General features: G+C 35.5%; 1 protein-coding gene and 1 non-coding gene across 2 annotated transcripts in view; both read left to right on the top strand.

Moving 5' to 3' along the window:
- The window catches only part of GABRB3 (gamma-aminobutyric acid type A receptor subunit beta3), a 451,589-nt gene that overhangs the window by 110,213 nt on the left and 317,824 nt on the right, over positions 1-23,552 (top strand). The gene's annotated exons all lie outside the window — the stretch shown is intronic.
- Positions 3,697-3,798, top strand: LOC128773182 (U6 spliceosomal RNA). The gene has a single exon (XR_008417459.1). It is a non-coding gene; the product is annotated as a U6 spliceosomal RNA (small nuclear RNA).

The following is a 23,552-nucleotide window of genomic DNA, read 5'->3' as shown; positions in this document are numbered from 1 at the left end:
CACTTAACACAGAGATAAGGAATAGTATAGCAGAGATAAAGGGTATAATAAATGAAATGGGAAACATGCATTGATGGAATAAACAGAAAGCTGGAAGAAGCAGAGGAACTAATTAGTTACCTAGAAGACAGAGAAATAGAAAGTATTTGGCTGAGTAAAAAAGAGAAAAAAGAATTATGAAAACAACAATAGACTTAGAGAACATAATGTCTCCATCAAATGTAGTAATATTCATATTATAGGAGTCCCAGAAGAAAAAGAGAGAGAAAGGGGGGCAGAAAACTTATTTGAATAATAGCTAAATTATTAGGAAAAAGATATCTAGATTCAGGAGGAATAGAGTGTGTCCATCAAAATCAACAAAAACAGACTTGCACCGAGACATATTATAATTAAATTGGCAAGATATAATGACAAAGAAAAAAAATCTTAAACGTGGTAAGACAAAAGAAGAAAATAACTTACAAAGGAAAACCCATAAGGCTAGCTGCAGATCTCTCAACAGAAACATCCTAAACCAGAAGGGAGTGGCATGATATATTCAATGTGCTGCATGGAAAAAATCTGCAGCCAAATGTACTCTATCCAGCAAGGTTTTCATTCAGAAAGAGAGAAAAGAGTTTCCCAGACAAATAGAAACTAAAAGGGTTTATGATCACTGAACCAGCCCTGAAAGAAATATTAAATGGGAATATTCCAGTGGAAAGGAGAAACCAAAAGTAATACTGTAAAGTTTGAAAACATGAAAGCAGTAAAAATGAATATTTCTATTGAAAATTCAGTCAAGGAACTCGAAAAAGGATGTACTCTTTAAATGACCATCAACTTAATATAGACTGCCAAATGCAGAAGTGATATAGAAACCTAATGGTGACCACAAATCACAAATCACTAATAAATATGTAAAGAATAAAGGGAAAGAAATCCAAATAAATCACTAAAGAAAATCAGCAAGGCAAGAAAGAGAAAAAGACAAGAAAGGATCAAAGAAAATCTTCAAAAACAACTATAAAACCAGTAATAAAATGGGACTAAATACATATCTATCAATAATCACTTGGAATTTAAATGGACTCAATGCTCCAATAAAAAGACACAGGGTGACAAGATGGATTTAAAAAAGAAAAAAAAAAGATCCATTTATATGCTGCCTACAAGAAACTTATTTTAGACCTAAAGACACTTGCAGATTGAAAGTGAAGGGATGGAGAAACAACTATCATGCAAATGGATGTCCAAAGAAAGCCACAGTAGCAATACTTATATTGGACAAAATACACATTAAAACAAAGACTGTTTTAACAAACAGTTAAATAACATTCTATAAAAATAAAGGAGACAATCCAACAAAAATATATAACAATTATAAATATTTATATACCCAACATAGAAGAATGAAAATACATAAAACAGTTAATAATAAATGTAAAGGAACTAATTGTTAGTGATAAATAATAGTAGGACTTTTAACATGCTATTTAGATCAATGGATACATCATCCAAATAGAAAATCGACAAAGAAACAATGGCTTTGAATAACACACTGGACAAAATGGATTTAACAGGTATATTCAGAACACCCCATCCTAAATACACATTATTTTATTTTTTTTTTATTTTTTTAAATTTTTTTTCAACGTTTTTTATTTATTTTTGGGACAGAGAGAGACAGAGCATGAACGGGGGAGGGGCAGAGAGAGAGGGAGACACAGAATCGGAAACAGGCTCCAGGCTCCGAGCCATCAGCCCAGAGCCTGACGCGGGGCTCGAACTCACGGACCGCGAGATCGTGACCTGGCTGAAGTCGGACGCTTAACCGACTGCGCCACCCAGGCGCCCCATGTTTATACATTTTTAAGAGAGAGAGAGAGAGACCGAGCACGAGTCGGGGAAGGGCAGAGAGAGAAGGAGACCCAGAATCTGAAGCAGGCTCCAGGCTCTGACCGGTCAGCATAGAACCTGACACGGGTTGGAACTCATGAACTGTGAGATCATGACCTGAGCTGAAGTCTGACACTTAACCGACTGAGCCACCCAGGCATCCCTAATTTTTAATTTTTTATAAATTTTAATTCCAGTATGGTTGACATACAGTGTTATATCAGTTTTAGGTGTACAATATAGTGATTCAACAATTATATACATTTCTTAGTGCTCATTGTAAGTGTACTCTTAAACCTCTTTACATGTTTCACCCATCTCCCCACCCACTTCCACTCTGGTAACCATCAGTTTGTTCTCCATAGTTGAGAGTCTATCTTTCGGTTTGTCTCTACCTTTCTTTGGTCATTTGTTCTGCTTCTTAAATTACACATATGAGTGAAATCATATGGCATTTGTTCTTCTCTGAGTTATTTCACTTAGCATTATACCCACTAGATCTATCCATGTTTGCAAATGGCAAGATTTAATTTTTTATGACTAAGATTCCACTATCTATCATCTATCTACCATCTATAGATCTATCATCTATCTATCTATCTATCTATCATCTATCTATCATCTATCATCTATCATCTATCTCTCTATCGATGGAGATAGGCTGCTTCCATAGTTCAGATATTTGTAAATAATGATGCTATAAACATTGGGGTGCATATATCCCTTTGAATTAGTGTTTTTATATTATTTGGGTAAATCTCCATGGAATTACTGATCTCCAAAATTGGAATTACTGGTGATTCTGTTTTTAACTTTTTGATGAACCTCCACACTCTTTTCCACAGTGGCTGCACCAATTTACATTCCCACCCACAGAGCAAAAGGGTTCTTTTTTTCTCCACATTCTCCCCAACACCTGTTATTTCTTGTGTTGTTGATTTTAGGCATTCTGACAGGTGTGAGGTGATATATCATTGTGGTTTTGATTTGAATTTCCCTGATAATGAATGATGTTAATCATCTTTCAAATGTCTGTTGGACATCCGTATGTCTTTTGTGGGGGAAATGTCTGTTCATGTTTTTGCAATTTTTAATTTGGATTATTTGCTTTTATGGTGTTGAGTTGTATAAGTTGTCTATATGGTTTGGATACACTAACCCTTTATCAAAAATATCATTTCCAAATATCATTTCCTATTTAGTATAGTCACCATCTGTCACTATACAACATTATTATAATATTATTGACTATATTCCTAGTCTATACTTTTCATCTCTGTGACTTACGTATTTTATTATAGTTTTAAATATTTTCTTAGTTTCATTGCTTTAGTGTTCTTATCAGAGAAGTTCCATATCATATATGTTGAGCTGTCCTACATATCTTCTATCTGCCATTTTCTCATGCCATTTTTTATCTTTTATCTATTTGTGTTTGATAATTTTACTCTTTTTGTTGTTGTTGTTTTGTTTTCTATTTCTTACGGTGGTAATCATGGTATTTAACACCCTTAGGGTGTTTTTCATGTTAAATGCTTTGGAAATATTAGGCTAGAGTTTTTGTCTCTAGTTTTGATTTTCCCAGAAGGAAACTATGAGAAGAGGATTGGGTGAAGTAGTTTATTTGGAAGGTGGAGAAAACACAGGGGGGAATGATTGGAAATGAGGCAAGGAAAGAAAGACAGACAAATGAGTGCATTATCAAGAAAGTTCTCTTTCTAGGTAACTAGGTCATAGTCCCCCTGGGGAACTCAAGACACTAAAGCAAAGATTCTGTCCAGAATGATTCCACCTAAAGGATGTTGGAGCATGCCCATGTTGGCAGCACATACCCTGAAAATTGAATCAGTAAAGAGAAGATTAGCATGGTCCTGACACAAGGATGACACAAATTTCATAAAAGAGTGTTTGAATTAGGTCTTTAAAATTCCCATTATTGATTGAGGATTGCTCCAGGAGAACTTTTATTCTAAGGCACTTTACCATTTCCGAAAGTAGAGAGGCAGAGCTCTAGCCACTGGAAAATGTCTTTGGCAGTGATAAAGAGATGGTGAAAGTGAGGCAGGCAGATGCCAAACATGGTGGGGGGGGGGCACTCATAGTATGATATTTTTTTTATCACATTTTTGACATTTCACGTTTTGTATTTCCTTTTGTCACTTTTTTCCAGTAGGTTTTATTATTTGTTGGCATATTATTCAGTTAATATAACCATTTCCTAAGTCCTGGCTTTGATTTGAACTCTTTTTGTTCTATTAGAACCTTGTGTGAAAGCAGCAATCGTCAAGGGTAGCTCAACTTCATGGCTCAAGGCACACTCTTAAAAATAAAAGTATCTTAAAAGTATAAAAAATAACTGTGTATCCATTTTCTATGTTCCTCAGGATTAACTATGATTCCAGAAGTCTTCTAATCTTTGTGTCTGCGTGAGTCAGAGTTCTACATCACTGTGTTTTCCTTTTGCAGTAGTCTTTAAGGTCTGCCTATGCCATACCCTTTCTTTCCCACATCTTTCCAATCTCTGAACCATCTTTTTCCTGTGATCCTGATCCATTTATGTTTTGTTACCACAAATTATTCTTTGGGGTAGACTTTTGCCCTTTGGAAAGGAAATGATTAATCTTTCTGGAATCTTAAGTGATTTGGTCTGCTTCAGTACTGTTTCCCATTTAATATTTCCCCATAAATTCCATGCTTATTTGCAATGAAAAGCCTGTGAGAACATTTCTGAATAATACTAGTTTATCTCAGATTTGCTCATCAGGTTATTGCTTAGTTTACAGTTTTCTGATGGTGGGGTGGTGGTAGTTTTTGTGATTTGGGGTTCTCGGGGTCATTCTATACTTTAAATTTCTGTGCCATTGCTGAGCAATGACTGGTCTCAAAAGAGCCTTTGGCTCTTTTCTGTTGGGTCATGTCTTCCTTTATTCTGGGTTTCATAAAGATTCCTTGTCACTTAGTTTGATTGAAAATGTTGCATATGTTTTACACTCCTACCTCTCACCTTTGCTATCCAAACTGCTCTGTTTGGTTTTCATTAATGCAGTTGGGAATATCAAAAGCACAAACAGACAGAAAGCCTATAATGTTACCATACTCTTGTTGCCAGCATTTCTCTATTTCTTCTATGGTCTGTTTTGGTAAGGTTATTATTTTTTCAAGTAAGTGTAAATTAAATAAATAAAATTATATCTCAATTTTCACAGAATTAAAAAAAATATAATATCCTTTTATTATTTTTTTAATTTCTGCAGTACTTGTAGTAATGCCTCATGTTTTATTTCTAAATATTATGTGTAGTGTCTTTTTATTCCTATTGAAATCTCACCAGAGATGTCATTATTTTTTGTTTTTCTTTTTTTAAATTATTTAATGTTTATTCTTATTTTTGAGAAAGAGAGAGAGAGAGAGGCAGAGCATAAGGAGGACAGGAGCAGAGACAGAGAGGGAGACACAGAATCAGAAGCAGGCTCGAGGCTCTAAGCTGTCAGCACAGAGCCCACTGGGGTGCTCAAACTCATGAACCATGAGATCATGACCTGGGCTGAAGTCTGACACTTAACCAACTGTTCCGCCCAGGTGCCCCTATTTGTGTTTTCAAATAATCGACTTTGGCCTTGCTAGTAATTATATTTTGTTTGTTTGTTTGTTTGTTTTGCTTTTTCATTTATTTTTTAAATTTTTTACTGAGGTCTTAGTTTAATCCAATATTTGCTACTTAAGAGAAAGAGAACATGTTTTCAGTAATACGTCAGTGACTTGTATATTTACTAAATTTTCTAGAATATTAAAATCAGGGTTTATTTTATGTATTTTTTTTTATTTAAACTCGAGATAATTAACATACAATGTAGTCTTGGCTTCAGGAGTAAAACCCAGTGTTTCATCTCTTACGTATGACACCCAGTGCTCATCCCAGAAAGTCCCCTCTCTAATACCCATCACCCATTGCTTGTATATAGTAACTAATAATTGCCTTTATTATATGTTTGTTTTCTACTTCTTTGATCTCTTCTATAATAATTCATTATTCTTGCCTTCTACTTTTTTTTAATTTGATTTTCTTTCTCCACCATCATGTAATGTACATTTAGCTAGTAAATTTTTAGTCTTTTTTCTTTTAAAATGTAAGTATTTATGGCTATAAATTTTATCCTACTAATTTTTAGCTGTATCTCACAAGTTTGATATTTGGATTTTTTTTTATTTCACTTCAAATTTTTAAAATCGTATTATTTCTTCTGTGACTTATGAGCTAATTTCCAAGAAAATAGTAATTTTGTATTTATCTTTTGTCACTGATTTCTAAATTAATTGCATTTTATTTAAGAAACATGTTTTGTATTTCAGTCTTTTGAAATTTATTGAGATAGGCTTTAAGATAATAATACGTTTGTAAATATTTTACATGGTCATGCAAAGAACATGTACTCTGCATTTATTGGGTGAAATATCCAATTAATGTCCATAGGATCAATTTTGTTAATAGTACTGCTCAAATTTTCTACAACCTCATTGGTATTTTGTCTATTTGCTTGTTTGTTTGTTTTTACAAATAAGCATTTCCAAGAGTCTTTTTTAATGATTGGACAATTTTTCATTCTCTAGTATCCATTTGATCCCAAGTAATAATCTTGCCTTAAAGTTTATTAAGCCTATTTTGTTAAAGTATAGCTATATAATTTTCCTTTTGGGGTATCATTTCAGAGATATCTTTCTTCATTCTTTATTTTTAATCTTTCTACTACAACACATCATACTTGAAATTGCTTTTTTTAAGTAAGAACATTAAATATTGTAAAAATAAATCTAGTAAATCTGAGAATCACTATCTTTTAAGTGGATTATTTATTCTAACCATATTTAATGAAATTCTTAATATTTAAATGTCAACCATATGAAATTGCCCTTTTTATGTAGACACATTAAAGATAGCCCCATTAGTATTATTTTGGATGCTTTCTCAAAGCAAAAAGGCAAGAAAATAAATAAAAGACAAAAGTATTGTTTTCAAGTATTGTAATGTATACATAGAAACTTGAGAAAGCTGAAGCAAATATTATAAATTATTTTTTAATAGTTTACCAAGATGGTTAGCTACTTACTAAATATATGTTCTAATAGAAGCTATTTAAATCATCAAGAAAAATGTAAGCGTATGAAGAGAATAATCTTCACATTAGACAAGGAATTAACAAAATACCTTTGGTAAGTGTAAGTACTCTGTAGGATCTTAATGAAGATAATCACAAAATGTCATTGAATGAGAAAAATTGAATAAAAAAAAGAGAGAATACATACATCTGGATAGAAAAACATGAAACTGCCAATTTTCATAGGTCTTATTTACTATTTACTATGTCCAAATAGAAGAGGAAGCACTAATAGTGTTAAAGTACTTTATAACACTTCTGCTTTCATCTGTAATATTTGACATACTCTGCAATAAGTTGTAGCACATTTTAGACAGCACTGTAATGAAAAAAAGAGGAGGAAGTTCTACTTATAATTTTGTGCACTTGCAAGCCTTAGCATTGGATCTTTCATATATGTGTGTTTTAATACTTTGCTATGATTTTTGATATTTATTTTAACAAAACATAAGAAGAAAGGTGAAGTAGAAAATGCTCACAGGCACAAAGAAAAAATGTTCTTTTTGGAGAATAAATTAAAGTTGCAAAATTCACCTGCTGTTGGTTTTAATTAACTTACACGCAGGGGATAGAAATATATTATTTAAGGGGCACCTGGGTGGCTGAGTAGGTTAAGTGACTGGATTCTTGCTTTTGGCTCAGGTTATGATGTTGGAGTTTCTTATGTTCAAGCCCAACATCCGGCTCTGTGCTGGCAGTGTGGAACCTGTTTGGGATTCTCTCTATCCCTCTCTCTTTCTCTGCTCGGAGAATCACTGTGGTTTCCTGCTTCAACAGTGCTTGGACTGAACCAGTGCTGAACCCCGCCCACAAGGGCGTGAGGGGAGGGTGCCCTCAAAGCCAGCACTTCACCATCTCTTCACAGTCCCCTCTGACTGGTGCCAGGGCGCTCCCGGACCCCACAGCCTCTCTTTTAGCCATAGGACCCAGGACTCCTTGCAGGTGCACCAGAACTACCACCAGGCCTGGAGACTGCTTCAATGGCCAGAATAACCTGGAGCTCAATGCCTCCTATCTCTTACTACTTTGACATTGATGATGGGGCTTTGAAGAACTTTGCCAAATATTTTCTTCACCAATCTCATGAGGAGAGGGAACATGCTGAGAAGCTGATGAAGCTGCAGAACCAACCAGGTGGCAGAATCTTCCTTTAGAACATCACGAAACCAGACGGTGATGATTGGGAGAACAGGCTGAATGCAATAGAGTGTATGTTACACTTGGAAAAGAGTGTGAATCTTTCACTACTGGAGGTGCACAAACTGGCCACTGATAAAAGTGACCCCCATTTATATGACTTCATTGAGACTCATTTCCTGAATGAGCAGGTGAAATCCATCAAAGAATTGGGTGACCAGGTAACCAACCTGCACAAGAGGGGCTCCTGAATCTGGCATGACAGACTAACTCTTTGACAAGAACACCTTGGGAAACAGTGATAATGAGAATTAAGCCTTAGGCTGTCTTCCCATAGCCACAAGGGTGACTTCCCTGGTCACCAAAGAAATGCATGCATGTTTGGGTTACCTTTCCCTTTTCTATAAGTTGTACCAAAACATCTACTTAACTTCTTTCATTTGTACCATTCCTTCAAATAAAGTAATTTGGTACCCAAACAAACCAACAAACACACTGCTCGTGTTTTCTCTGTCTCCTTCAAAATAAATAAATAAATAAACAAAACAAATGGAAAGAAATAGATTATTTAATCTTAGTTTTAGCTCTTATAGATTACTAGTCTTAACACATTTTTCTATTATCTTTCTTATATGTCACCCCATAATCAATCTCTCCTCCATGTAAAATCTGATGTGATATTTTAAGGCTCAACAAAAAGAAATCACACCATTCCCTATGTTATTTCTATCATTCTCTATGACTTCCTATTTCAGTTAGAATAAATTAAAATAAAACTGCAACCACCAAAGAGCCTACATGATCTAGCCACACTTTCTCTCCTCCCTCAACATCTATCCTTCTCCGTATCAGCCACCATTGTCCCGTGAGAGATACAGCGGTAGTTAATGAAGCACAGAAGAGATGTCTGGGCCTTCCCATGAAGTAACAGTGGAATCTGCTAGAACCATCTTGTGGTCCTGAGGAGAACTGGCCTGGGGATTGCTTTAACACAGTTGGCAGATGGAAAGATGCAAGAACTGTCAACAAGCCAATCCTACAGTAATCCTTACTCCAGTGTTCTTGTTATGTAAAATAGTAACTCTTTACTGTATGAGCCAAAAGAGCTTACCCCAAAACACTTAGGCATCAAAAAACATTCATCAAAGGGAAAAAATTTGATAAAATAAAATATATATAGATTTTTTTGAGTAATAAAACAGAAAAAGCAGCTATCTAGACTGGGTATTGAGAGGGTACAGTGGAAAGGAACCAAATGTCTGGTAGATACAGAAGATATTCCAGAATTACAGGAAGCAGATATAACAAAGACAAGAATGAGAACTGGGACAGAAATTGGAAGACTTGTTGAATTATGTATATGAGAAAGTCAGCCCTACCCTCTTTTCTCCCATGCCCCATGTACAGTTACCCATTGCTAGACATTTTCATAGAAGCATAAACTAGGAGGATCTTTTTGCTGAGGAAAATGAACAAATAGGCACAAATAGACATATAATCAATTTTTGTTGAAAGAATGAATGAGCATTTCCTAAAGTTGATCATATTCTACATCATAAACTGATGGAAACAGAACTCAAAAAATTCAGGAAAAAAATATCAGATTTGAAAAAGAAAGACCACATTCACATATATAAAACACTGCATGTAACAATTCCAAAATATACATTATTTTTACGTATACATAGAACATTTACTAAAATTGACCATATAATAGGAGATAAGGACAGAATTAATATATTTAGAAGAATTGAAACCACATTTCTTGTATTTTTTTTACTTCAGTGAAATTAAATTTAGATATCAGCAATCCTCCTCCCCTATGCTCACAAATGACTAGAAAATATTTACCCATTTGGGAATTAAGACAGTGCTTTTAAATAATGCATGAGGGGAATAAAAAATAATAAGGGAATTTTTAAAAATATCACAAACTAAATGATATATAAATAAAGCGTATCAAATTTCAATATGTAACTGAAGCTATGTTGATAGAGAAATATATCATTTGAAATGCATATAAAAATAAACAATAAAAGTTAAAGATCAATACTATAATCAGGAACTTTTGGTTCCAGTCAAGAAAGAGTTGTAGAGACTGGATCTAACTAACCTGTTACCTGAAACAAATGAAAATCAGACAGAAAAGTATAAAACAATGACTTTTAAGACATTGAAACTGGATAATGAAGGAATTTTTCAGAGACAGAAAACATACCAGGTAAGCCTATAATTGCCCTAGTTGTCAATGCCTTGGCAAAGTTAAGTATCCAGGTAGAACATGGAAGATTTTGAGTTGAGTAGATGGAACCCAATATCTGGAGAGACCAAGGAGGAGAAACTAGCACTACAGGGTCTATAAATATTAAATGATAGTAAGAACATATTGAACAACTTCATGCCAATAAATGTGGCATGTTAAATTCCTTAGAAGACATACACTAACAAGGCTAAACCTGGATGAAACAGATAATATGGATAGCCTTATCTCTATTAAAGAAAAGGGGTCAGTAGTTAAAAATCTTCCCCTTCAACAAACAAACAGATAAACAAACAAAAACACTCCAGGTTCAGATAGCTTCACTCATGAATTTAATCAATAACTTTAAAAAGAAATGATACAAATTCTAAACAAAATCTTTCAAAAATTGAGGAGGAGGGAATGTTTGTCGAATCAATAAGGTCAGCTTTACTATAAAAAACAGAAAAAGACATTACAACATAAGAAAATTATAAACCAAAATTCCTCATTTATATAGATGCAAATGTCCTAACTAAATTTTATATTATATTTAGCAACATATAAAGAGGACAATACATCATTACCAAGTAGAGTTTATCCCAGAAATGCAAGGTTGATTTAATATTCTAAATAAGAGATCAGCTAATTATTTCTGTAAATGGCCAACCAATAAATATTTTAGATTACAATATATAGTCTTTGTCACAACTATTCAACTCTTCCACTGTAGCATAAACATAGCTATCAAACGATATATAAATGGATGGCATGGCTATGTCCCCAAGAAAACTTTATTCACAAAAACAGCTGGACCTTGGGCTATACTTTGCTGACCACTATTCTAAATCATTCAATTTAAATCATCATTTTAACAAATGAAAAGAGAAACCCAATATGATCAACTTAATAGATGGAGAAAAAGCATTTGAACAAAAGCAACATCCACTTCTGCTAAAAATTTCAGCAAAACAAAATAATCTAAGGGAATTTCCTTCTTTTGAAAAAGCACATCTACCAAAAAACCACCAAGCTCACATCACGCTTAATTGTGAAAGACTGAATGAATGTTTGCCACCTAAAATTAGTATAAATTCAAGTCTATTCACTGTTACCACTTCTGTTGAACATTATAATGAAGGTTCTAGTCACTTACAATAAGGCTAAAAAGCGAAGTACAAGGCATCAAAATTTGAAATTAAGAAGTAAAATTATCATTACAGACACAGGAGTATTTATCTGGAATAATGTGATCCTGAAAAAGCTTCTAGACATATTAGGAGAATTTAATGAGGGTGAAGGATGCATGAACAATATGAAAAAAAAATCAATTTTGTTTCTATATAACAATAATGACTGATTAAAATTGAGATTAATAAAACAAAATTTGGGGGTGCCTGGGTGGCTCAGTTTGTTGAGCATCTGACTTCCATTCAGGACATGATCTTACATTAATGGGTTTGAGCCCCACATAGAGCTCTGCGGGTTCAGAGCTGCTCAGAGCAGCTCAGAGCCTGGAGCCTGCTTTGGATTGATTCTGTATCTCCCTCTTTCTCTCTACCCCTCTTCTGTTCACTCTCTGTCCTTCTCTATCTCTTAAAAGATAAAATAAAATGTTTAAAACATTTTAAATAAAATAAAATAAAACTTTGAGTGCCTGGGTGGCTCAGTTTGTTAAGCGTCAGAATCTTGATTTTGGCTCAGGTCATGATCTCATGGTCCATGAGTTGGAGCCCCATGTCAGGCTCTGCATTGAGCCTTCTTGCGATTCTCTCTCTCTGCCCCTCCCCAGCTTGCATGCACACACACTCTCTCTCAAAATGAATAAATAAACCTTAAAGTTATTAAATTAAATTAAATTAAATTAAATTAAATTAAATTAAATGTTTAAATAATATAAAAAACTATGAAATACTTAAGGCTAAATATGACAATATAAAACAATATACACTGAAAACTACAAATATTGTTGATAGAAATCTTAGAGGGGAGGAGAGGAGACAAGATGGCGGGGTAGGAGGATGCTGGGCTCACGAGTCCTGCTGATCACTTAGATTCCACCCACACCTGCCTAAATAACCCAGAAAACCACCAGAAGACTAGCAGAATGGACTCTCCAGAGGCAAGCATAGACAAGAGACCCAAGGAAGAGGGTAGGAAGGGCAGAGAGGCAGTGTGCACTACACAGACTGGTGGGTGGGAGCCAGGGCGGTGGAGGGGCAGCCTGCCCAGCAAGGCAGAGCTGGACTGCATGAGTTCTTACAGCCAGTGGGACTTAACATCTGGAATGTTATAAGTCAACACTCTGCTCAGAGTGCCAGAGGGCAAGAGGACAATGGGAGGGAGAGGTGTTGAGCCCCAGAAGACAGAGTTCAGCTGGGCAGGGAGCAAAGGCGCTGGCCAGCACCATCTCTCTCACCCATCCCCCAGCTGAAATCCCAAAGGGAACTAGTTTCTGTCACCGAATTTGCTTGCACCACAAAAACACCCAACACTGTGCTTCTGTGTATACGTCCCTTTGATGGTTCTGCCTGCCTCCCTCACGGTGCTGCAGGGCCCCTCCTCCAGGGGACCACCCATGGCAAAGTGAGCTAAGCCTGCCCTTGTGCACCTTGCGGATACACCCCAGCTAATATGCCAGATCCCATAGAAGCAGCACCACAAGCCTAGCAGTTTGCAAGAAGCCCAGACTGGGCCCACACCACTCCACAGTTAGCCCTGCCCCTGGGAGATGGGAAGATAAGGTACACACTAGTTTCACTGTGGCCCCAGTGGTGGGCTGGGAACAGAAATTGGGTCTGACTGCGGCCCCGCCCACCAACACAAGTTACTCCAGACAGCACAGGGGAAGTGCCCTGCAGTTCCCCGCCACTCCAGGGTCTATCCAAAATGACAAAATGGAAGAATTCTCCTCAAAAGAAACTCCAGGAAGTAGTGACAGCTAACAAATTGATGAAAAAACGATTTAAGCAATATAACAGAACATGAATTTAAAATAATAGACATAAAATTAATTGCTGGGCTTGAAAAAAGCATAGAGGACAGCAGAGAATCTATTGCTACAGAGATCAAGGGACTAAGAAAGAGTCAGGAGGAGCTAAAAAATATGCTATAAATGAGGTGCAAAATAAAATAGAGGGGACCACAGCTCGGATTGAAGCGGCAGAGGAGAGAATAGGTGATTTAGAAGATCAAATTATGTAAAAAGAGGAAGCTGAGAAAAAGAGAGATAAAAAAATCCGGGAGTATCAGGGGAGAATTAGAGAACTAAGTGATGCATTCAATCGGAACAATACGCGTATAATAGGGATTCCAGAGGAGGAAGAGAGAGAGAAAGGGGCTGAAGGTGTACTTGAAGAAATCATAGCTGAGAACTTCCCTGATCTGGGGAAGGAAAAACGCATTGAAATCCAAGAGGCACAGAGAACTCCCTTCAGATGTAACTTGAATCGATCTTCTGCACGATATATCATAGTGAAACTGACAAAATACAAGGATAAAGAGAAAATTCTGAAAGTAGCTAGGGATAAATGTGTTCTAACAAATAAAGGGAGACCAATAAGTCTAGTGCCAGATCTATCTACTGAAACTTGGCAGGCCAGAAAGGAATGGCACGAGATCTTCAATGTGGTGAACAGAAAAAATATGCAGCCGAGAATCCTTTATCCAGCAAGTCTGTCATTCAGAATAGAAGGAGAGATAAAGGTCTTCCCCAAAAAACAAAAACTGAAGGAATTCATCACCACTAAACCCTACAAGAGGTCCTACAAGAGGTCCTAAGGGGAATTCTGTCAGTGATATGTTGCAAGGACCACAAAGTACCAGAGACATCACTACAAAGCATGAAACCTACAGACATCACAATGACTCTAAACCCGTATCTTTCTATAATAACACTGAATGTAAATGGATTAAATGCGCCAACCAAAAGACATAGGGTATCAGAATGGATAAAAAAACAAGACCCATCTATTTGCTATCTACAAGAGACTCATTATAGACCTGAGGACACCTTCAGATTGAAAGTGAGGGGATGGAGAAGTATCTATCATGTTACTGGAAGTCAAAAGAAAGGTGGAGTAGCCATACTTATGTCAGACAAACTAGACTTTAAGTTAAAGGTTGTAACAAGAGATGAAGAAGAGCATTATGTAATAATTACAGGGTCTATCCATCAGGAAGAGCTAACAATTATAAATGTCTATGCATCGAATATGGAAGCCCCCAAATATATAAAACAATTACTCACAAACATAAGCAAACTTATTGATAAGAATGTGATAATTGCAGGGGACTTTAATATTCCACTTACAACAATGGATACATCATCTAGACACAGGATCAATAAGGAAACAAGGGCCCTGAATGATACATTGGATCAGATAGACTTGACAGATATATTTAGAACTCTGCATCCCAAAGCAACAGAATATACTTTCTTCTCCAGTGCACATGGAACCTTCTCCAAGATAGATCACATGCTGGGTCACAAGACAGCCCTTCATAAGTATACAAGAATTGAGATCATACCATGCATACTTTCAGACCACAATGCCATGAAGCTTGAAATCAACCACAAGAAAAAGTCTGGAAAACTTCCAAAAGCATGGAGGTTAAAGAACACCCTATTAAAGAATGAATGGGTCAACCAGACAATTATAGAAGAAATTTTAAAATGTATGGAAACAAATGAAAATGAAAATACAACAATCCAAACGCGTTGGGATGCAGCAAAGGCAGTCTTGAGAGGAAAATACATTGCAATCCAGGCCTATCTCAAGAAACAAGAAAAATCCCCAATACAACATCTAACAGCACACCTAAAGGAAATAGAAGCAGAACAGCAAAGGCAGCCTAAACCCAGCAGAAGAAGAGAAATTATAAAGATCAGAGCAGAAATAAACAATATAGAATCTAAAAAAAAAAAACTATAGAGCAGATCAATGAAACCAAGAGTTGTTTTTTTTTTTGAAAAAATAAATAAAATTGATAACCCTCTAGCCAGGCTTCTTAAAAAGAAAAGGGGATGACCCAAATAGATAAAATCATGAATGAAAATGGGACTATTACAACCAATCCCTCAGAAATACAAGCAATTATCAAGGAATACTATGAAAAATTATATGCCAATAAACTGGACAACCTGGAAGAAATGGACAAATTCCTAAACATCCACACACTTCCAAAACTCAAAACGAAGAAATAGAAAACCTGAACAGCCCCACAACCAGTGAAGAAATTGAATCAGTTATCAAAAATCTCCCAACAAATAAGAGTCCAGGACCAGATGGCTTCCCTGGGGAATTCTACCTGACATTTAAAGCAGAGATAATACCTAACCTTCTCAAGCTTTTCCACAAAATAGAAAGGGAAGGAAAACTTCCAGACTTGTTCTATGAAACCAGCATTACTCTGATTCCTAAACCAGACAGAGAACCAGAAAAAAAGAGAAATACAGGCCAATAACCCTGATGAATATGTATGGAAAAATTCTCAAGAAGATACTAGCAAATCGAATTCCGCAGCATATAAAAAGAATTATACACCATGATCAAGTGGGATTCATTCCTGGGCTGCAGGGCTGGTTCAATATTTGCAAATCAGTCAATGTGATACATCACATTAATAAAATAAAAGATAAGAACCATATGATCCTTTCAACTGATGCAGAAAAAGCATTTGACAAAACTCAGCATCCTTTCTTAATAAAAACCCTCGAGAAAGTCGGGATAGAAGGAACATACTTAAAGATCATAAAAGCCATTTATGAAAAGCCCACAGCTAATATTATTATCAATGAGGAAAAACTGAGAGCTTTCTCACTGAAATCAGGAACATGACAGGGATGTCCACTCTCACTGCTGTTGTTTAACATAGTGTTGGAAGTTCTAGCATCAGCACTTAAACAACAAAAGGAAATCAAAGGCATCAAAATTGGCAATGATGAAGTCAAGCTTTCACTTTTTGCAGATGACATGATATTATACATGGAAGACCTGACAGACTCCACCAAAAGTCTGTTAGAACTGATACATGAATTCAGCAAAGTTGCAGGATACAAAATCAATGTAAAGAAATCAGGTGCATTCTTAGACACAAATGATGAAGGAACAGAAAGACAAATAAAGAAACTGATCCCATTCACAATTGCACCAAGAAGCATAAAATACCTAGGAATGAACCTAACCAAAGATGTTAAAGATCTGTATGCTGAAAACTATAGAAAGCTTATGAAAGAAACTGAAGAAGATACAAAGAGATGGAAAAACATTCCATGCTCATGGATTGGAAGAATAAATATTGTCAAAATGTCGATACTACCCAAAGCTATCTACACATTCAATGCAATCCCAATCAAAATTGCACCAGCATTCTTCTCGAAGCTAGAACAAGCAATCCTAAAATTTCTATGGAACCACAAAAGGCCCTGAGTAGCCAATGTCATTTTGAAGAAGAAGATCAAAGCAGGAGACATCACAATCCCAGGCTATTACTACTTTTTAGCCTCTACTACAAAGCTGTAATCATCAAGACAGCATGGTATTGGCACAGAAACAGACACATAGACCAATGGAATAGAATAGAAACCCCAGAACTAGACCCACAAATGTATGGCCAACTCATCTTTGACAAAGCAGGAAAGAACATCCAATGGAAAAAAGTCTCTTTAACAAATGGTGCTGGGAGAACTGGACAGCAACATGCAGAAGGTTGAAACTAGACCACTTTCTCACACCATTCACAAAAATAAACTCAAAATGGATAAAGGACCTGAATGTGAGGCAGGAAACCATCAAAACCCTAGAGGAGAAAGCAGGAAAAGACCTCTGTGACCTCAGCCGTAGCAATCTCTTACTCGACACATCCCCAAAGGCAAGGGAATTAAATGCAAAAAATGAATTACTGGGACCTTATGAAGATTAAAAGATTCTGCACAGCAAAGGAAAAAAACAACAAAACTGGAAAAATGATTCTTAATGAAGGTACCAAGGCAAATCAGAAGAAAAAAGGGTTATCTTTTCAAAAATACTGCAGAAGTTTAGATACCCAAGTGCAGAAACAAAAGAAACTACCATCTATAATTCATGCTATATATGTAAGTTAACTCAGAATGAATCATAGATCTAAATGTGAAACCTAAAACTATATAACTTTCAGTAGAAAATATAGGAGAGAACTTTTGTAGTGACCTTAGGTTAAGCAAAGATATCTCTGATATGACCCTAGAAGCATGATCTCTAATAGAAAAAAAATTGATGAATCAAATTTCATAAAAATCAAAAGCTTCTCTTTGAAAGACATTTTTAAGAAATTAAAAGAGAATCCTCAGAATTGGACAAAATATTTTCAGTGTGTATTTTATAAAAATAAAATCTATAGCAAGAATATATAAAAACCTTTTAAAACTCAATAATAAGAAATCAGTCAAAATGTTTCACAAAATCTTTAAACAGGTACTTCACCAAAGAATGTGTATAGATGGCATGTAAATAACTGAAAAGATGCACAAAATTATAGCTTACTAAAAAAAAATAAAAATTAATATCACAAGATACCACTACACACATTTTAGAATAGCTAACATTAAAAAGATTCACAATATCAAGTGTTAGTGAGATTGGAGAAGAAATGGAACTCTCATTTATTACTGTTAGAAATATAAAATTATACAATCATTTTGTTAATATGCCAATTTCTTACAGAATTAAGTGTACTTTCTAACCATATTATCCATCCTTGAGAATAAGACATAAATAGTCATTATCAACCATTTCTATTCAACACTCTACTGGAAGTTATGACTAAAAGCAATAAGGTGAGGGCAAAAAATATAAAGACTATAAAGGAATATAAAGGAATAAATGACATAATCATGAACACAGAAAAACCAAAGAAATCATGGAGTGATATGTTATTAAAATTAGTAAGTTAATTTATCAAACTAGATAGCAGTTCAATATAGAAAAGTAAATTTTAATGGTTTTATACCAACTGAGAAAAATTAAAGAAGAAACCCATTATCATATTTTGAAAAACATTAAATACAGAGTCATAAATAAACAGACTGAGACTTAAGACAATAAAAAAAAATACCCCCAACCTCAAAACCAGGAAAATAAGCATTCTGTAACAAGTAGCCTGCAAAGGCTGACACTCTCTGAGGCACAGTGCAAAAGAAGCTTAAAGCCAAGGATGGAGGAGTCACGGGAGGTCTTGGGGTGTGGAAAACACACCTCTGGCAAGACAACCTCTACTCTAAACATAAGATATCTCTAGAAGAGTCTGAAGCCTGTGGCAACTGAAAAGAGCTGTAAGAACAACAAAACTTAAACAGAGCTCAACTCTTAACTAGTTTAACTGAAACCCTATCATAAAGCCCTAGATGAGAAAAGGCATATTCCTTTCTAGGAATGAAATCTATTTTTTTCATATTTAACAGCCTGTTAACATATTAACAGACAAGATAGCCAGCTGTGAACAACAAAGATTATGAAATATATGTGAAAGCAAGAAAAAACACTGCTTCATACACACACACACACACACACACAGACATGTACACACACACATATGTATATAATGTTTCTAATTGAATCATCCATCAATGGATACTTAGGTTGTTTCTATGTCTTGAATATTATAAATAATGCTTCAGTGGGCATGAGGGTACAACTATCTTACCAATATAGCGATTTTGTTTTCTTCAGGTAAATATCCAGAAGTGGAATTGCTAGGTCATATTTCTATTTTTAATTTTTTCAGGAAACTTTACACTGTTTTTCATAGTGGCTGTACCAATTAATATTTGCACCAATAGTGCACAAGGTTCCCCTTTTCCCCCCACATCCCCTCTAGCATTTGCTATATCTTGTCTTTTGATAATAGTTATTGTAACAGATGTGAGGTGATGTCTCATTATGGTTTTGGCTTGCATTTCCCTGGTGATTATGTTGAGCACGTTTTCATGTAATTGTCAGCCATTTTATATTGGAAAAAATGTCTATTAAGTTCCTCTAATTATAATTGGGTTATTTTCCTGTTTTTGAATTGTATGAGTTCTTTATAGATTTTGGATCTTAACACCTTATCCGATACATCCTTTACAAATATTCTCTCCCATTCTAGGTTGTCTTTGCATTTTATTGATTGTTTCTCTTGATGTATAGGACATTTTTGTTTGATGTAGTCCCACTTATTTATTTTTGCTTTTGCTGCATGTACTTTGGATGTTATATACAAAAAAGTCCGGTGCCAAGAATGATGTCAAGGAATTTTTTGTTTTCTCTAGAAATTTTATGGTTTCAGGTCTTATGTTTAAGTCCAAACTCCAATTTGAGTTAATTTCTGTGAGTGATGTAAGACAGAGGTCTAATTTCCTTCTTTTTCATGTGGCTATCCTGTTGCCATTACTCCTTTTATTAAAGAAACTATCCTTTTTTCATTGAATATTCTTGGCTTCCTTGCTAAATATTAGTTGGCCATGTATGCATAGCTTTATTTTTGTGCTCTGGATCCTATTTCTTTGGTCTATGTATCTGTTTTTACATCAGTATCATACTTTGCTTATTATAGCTTTGTAATATAGTTTGAATCACGAAGTATGATGCTTCCAACTTTGTTGTTTCTCTACTTTCACTATTTAGGGCATTTTATGGTCCCATATGAATTTTAGAGAATTTTTCTTTTTATATGAAAATGTCTTTGGAATTTTTGTAGGGATTTCACTGAATCTTCATTTTGTTTTGTTTTCTTTTTTTTTTTCTTTTTGCTCTTGTGATTGTATAATTTCAAATGATCTCTCTTCAAGTTCACTAATTTTCTTCAAGTCTGATGTTGAAGCTCTCTACTGAATTCTTGAACTCCAAAATTTGTTTGGATCTTTTATATGTTTTCTCTTTGTTGAACTTCTCGTTTTGTTTTTGTAGTTTGTTTGGTATCACTAAATTATTTGCTCTTTTGTAGCTCTCTGAGCATCTTTAGAGCAATTATTTTGATTTCATTATCAGACTATTCATGTATCTTCATTTCTTTGGAATTAGTTACTGGCGGTTTACTGTATTCCTTTGGTGGTGTTATATTTCCCTGATTTTTCATGATTCATGTAGCCTTTCATAAGTATTTGTGCATTTGAAAAAGTTATTTTTTTTCTAGATTTTATGGACTAGCTTTGGTAAGGAAAGACTTTCACGTGTAAGTGGGAACTTTCTGGAGCATATTGTGATCCTGGGTCCAGTGGTACATGGCACCAAGTCCAGGGACATATGACAGTTCTGAGCCCAGGAGGGCATGAAGTCTCATCAGCTCAGACCTTTAAGATCCGCAGTGTTGACAACTATATGGTCTTTAGCTGCAGCTATGTGGAGTCCAGTGCTGGCTATAAAGACTATCAGAGTCCTCCTGAGCCTCCAGGTCCAGTGTCTAGGGACCAGGGCAGGCATCAGTTGTGACCAGAACAAATGGTATGCACACACGCAGCTGCAGGAGTTAGCTACAGGTTCCTGTGTATTGGTAGAGTCCAGTTGCAGACACATACATAGTGGTAGAAGTCAAGGCAAGCAGTAATGGCCTGGGTCAACTGCAAGTATGCTAGCAACTATGAGTGCCCTGGGTGTGGTATACTCTACTCTCATTGCTGGGTGTCACCATGGGTGCACAGCAGGGGAGACCAGCATCTAGAGTCAGGCTGAGGCCATGCAGGTGTGTAGCTGGAGAGACTAGTGCAGATCAGATCCTTGATGTCAGCTAGTGACAGGAGACAAGGCTGGATCTGGGCTGTGAGTGTTCTGGCTATGAGCATTTACTCTTATGGCTGCATGGTCTCCTCATGGGTGCACAGCAGTGAAGGCTAGGGTCATGAAAGTACACAGCTGGAGAGGCTAACCTCCAATATATGCACATTGATGGGGAACAGTTTCTGGGATCTAGGCTGATATCTTATCCTCCCACAGCTGCAGAGGCCTGGGCTGACTCCTAGCATGGTTCACAGATCTGACAGTGGTGAGGAGAGGAAGCTTAAAGGGAGTCAAGTGGCTGCTATCTATGATTATGAATACCTACGGGGCAAAAATAGCATCTGCAAGGGGTCCATGTTCGCTGTCCTGGCCCTTGGTTTCTTCACTGGTGAAAACTGCTGGGGTCATCTGCAGAGCAGGTCACTGATAACCATGGTTGCCCTGTGCTGCATGCCTCATACTGACAGCTCTTGCTCTTCTTGTTTTGTTCATAGCTGTCTCTGTATGTCTGAGTGCTGTTGGTAAAACTGAAACATGTCCTTCATGTAGTGCCCCAAAAGTTTGGGGAAGCTGGTTGCTTAATCACCCACCTCCTCTTTTCCTGGCAAGGGGAAGTCTTTCTAGTTTAAGAGTTCCCTCCTGAAAACTGAACAATGCTGGCCTAGGGAATGGGATAATGCAGGCAAAAAAATAAGTAAATAAATAAAAATTAAAGTGTTCTTCCTTCTCTTCTCGTACAGTTAATCTTGGTTTATTGTTCTACTGTGTTGCTGAAGTGTAAGGGGACTCTAGAGCTCTCCAGGAGCTGTTTTTGTTCATAAATAACTGTCTGATTGTTGATCTTTGTGGAAGGAGAGAAGCTAGGGGGTCTCCCATGTGGCTGTTTTGGGTTTGGTCAATTGATTTTTGACAAGAGTGCAAAGATAATTTAGTAAGAAAAAATCTTTCACAAAATGGTCCTAAGACAATTGGATACCAAATGTAAAAGAATAAATTTGAATCACAACAGATACAAAAACTAACTCAAAATATGTTAAATCAAAATATAGGAGATAAAACTATTAAACTTTTAGAAGGGAACATAGGTGTAAATATTTGTTATTGAATTAGGCAAAAGTTTTTTAAAGAAGGAAAGGAAAAGAATAGATAAATTGGACTTCAAAATGAAAAGTTTTGTGCATGATAGTATATGATCAAGAAAGTGAAAAGACAATCCATTAAGTGGGGGAAAAATATATACATCTGGCAAGCATCTACCATCCAGAATATGTATAAAAAAACCTTACAACTCAACAATAAAATGATGAATAAATTATTTTTAATAGGCTAAGGATTTGAGTAGACATTATGGCAAAGAATTTATACAAATGGCCAACAAGCATATGAAAAGATGGTCAACATTACTCTTCATTAGGGAAATGAAATCAACTATAATAATGTACCAATTTACATCCAATGAGATATCTATAATAATATAAAAAAGACAATTAACAATGTTGGTTAGAATATGGAGAAACTGGAACCCTTACATATTGCTAGTAGATATATAAAGTTATGTAACCACTGTGAAAAACAGTTTGACAGTTTCTCACAAAGTTAACAATAGAGTTATGATATGATCCAACAACTCCACTTCAAGGTATATATCTGAAAGAATTGAAAATTTATGTTAAAAAAATGTATGTGAATATTCACAGCAGAATTATTCATAACAGTCAAAGAGTAGAAACAACCCAAATGTTCATCAACTGATGTTGACATGTGGTATGCCAATAAAATGGAATATTATTTCATCACAAAAAGTAATGAATTGCTTCTACATGCTACAATAAGGATGAAATTGAAATATAATGTTAACTGAAAGAAGCTGAATACACAAAAACTCCAAATATTTTATGATTTCATTTATATGAAATTTCTAGGATAGGTAAATCCACAGAAACAAGAAATAGATTAATGGTTGACTGGGGGGGTGTCGAGGGGGGACTGGGAAGTATAGGTTTATTCTGGGGATATGGAAGCATTCTGGATTAGACAGTAATCATGGGTATACAACATCGTGAAACACTAAAATCCACTAAGTTGTATACTTGAAAATAAAGAAATAAATTCTGTATTACATAAATTTTATATGAATAAAACAAACAAACACTCTTAGAAAACCACAAATAGAAGGGCACTTCCTAACCCGGTCGAGGACATCTACAAAGACCTACAATTAACATCAGTCTTAAAGGTGAGAGAATGAATGCTCCCACTCTCAGAGTGGAAAGATGCCAAGAGGTTCATTCTTGGAACTGGAACTCCTAGCCAGTAAGGTAAGTCAGGAATAGACATACATAAAATAAGTGAAATATAAATGAAAAAAAATCATGTGATATGAATGTCTAGAAAACTAAGAGAAATCTA

The sequence above is a fragment of the Panthera pardus genome, unplaced genomic scaffold (genome assembly GCF_024362965.1).
Source record: "Panthera pardus isolate Hobbes unplaced genomic scaffold, ASM2436296v1 HiC_scaffold_24, whole genome shotgun sequence".
Taxonomy (NCBI): domain Eukaryota; kingdom Metazoa; phylum Chordata; class Mammalia; order Carnivora; family Felidae; genus Panthera; species Panthera pardus.
The sequence above is the reverse complement of the archived record's forward strand: the minus strand, read 5'-3'. Positions and strand labels throughout refer to the sequence as shown.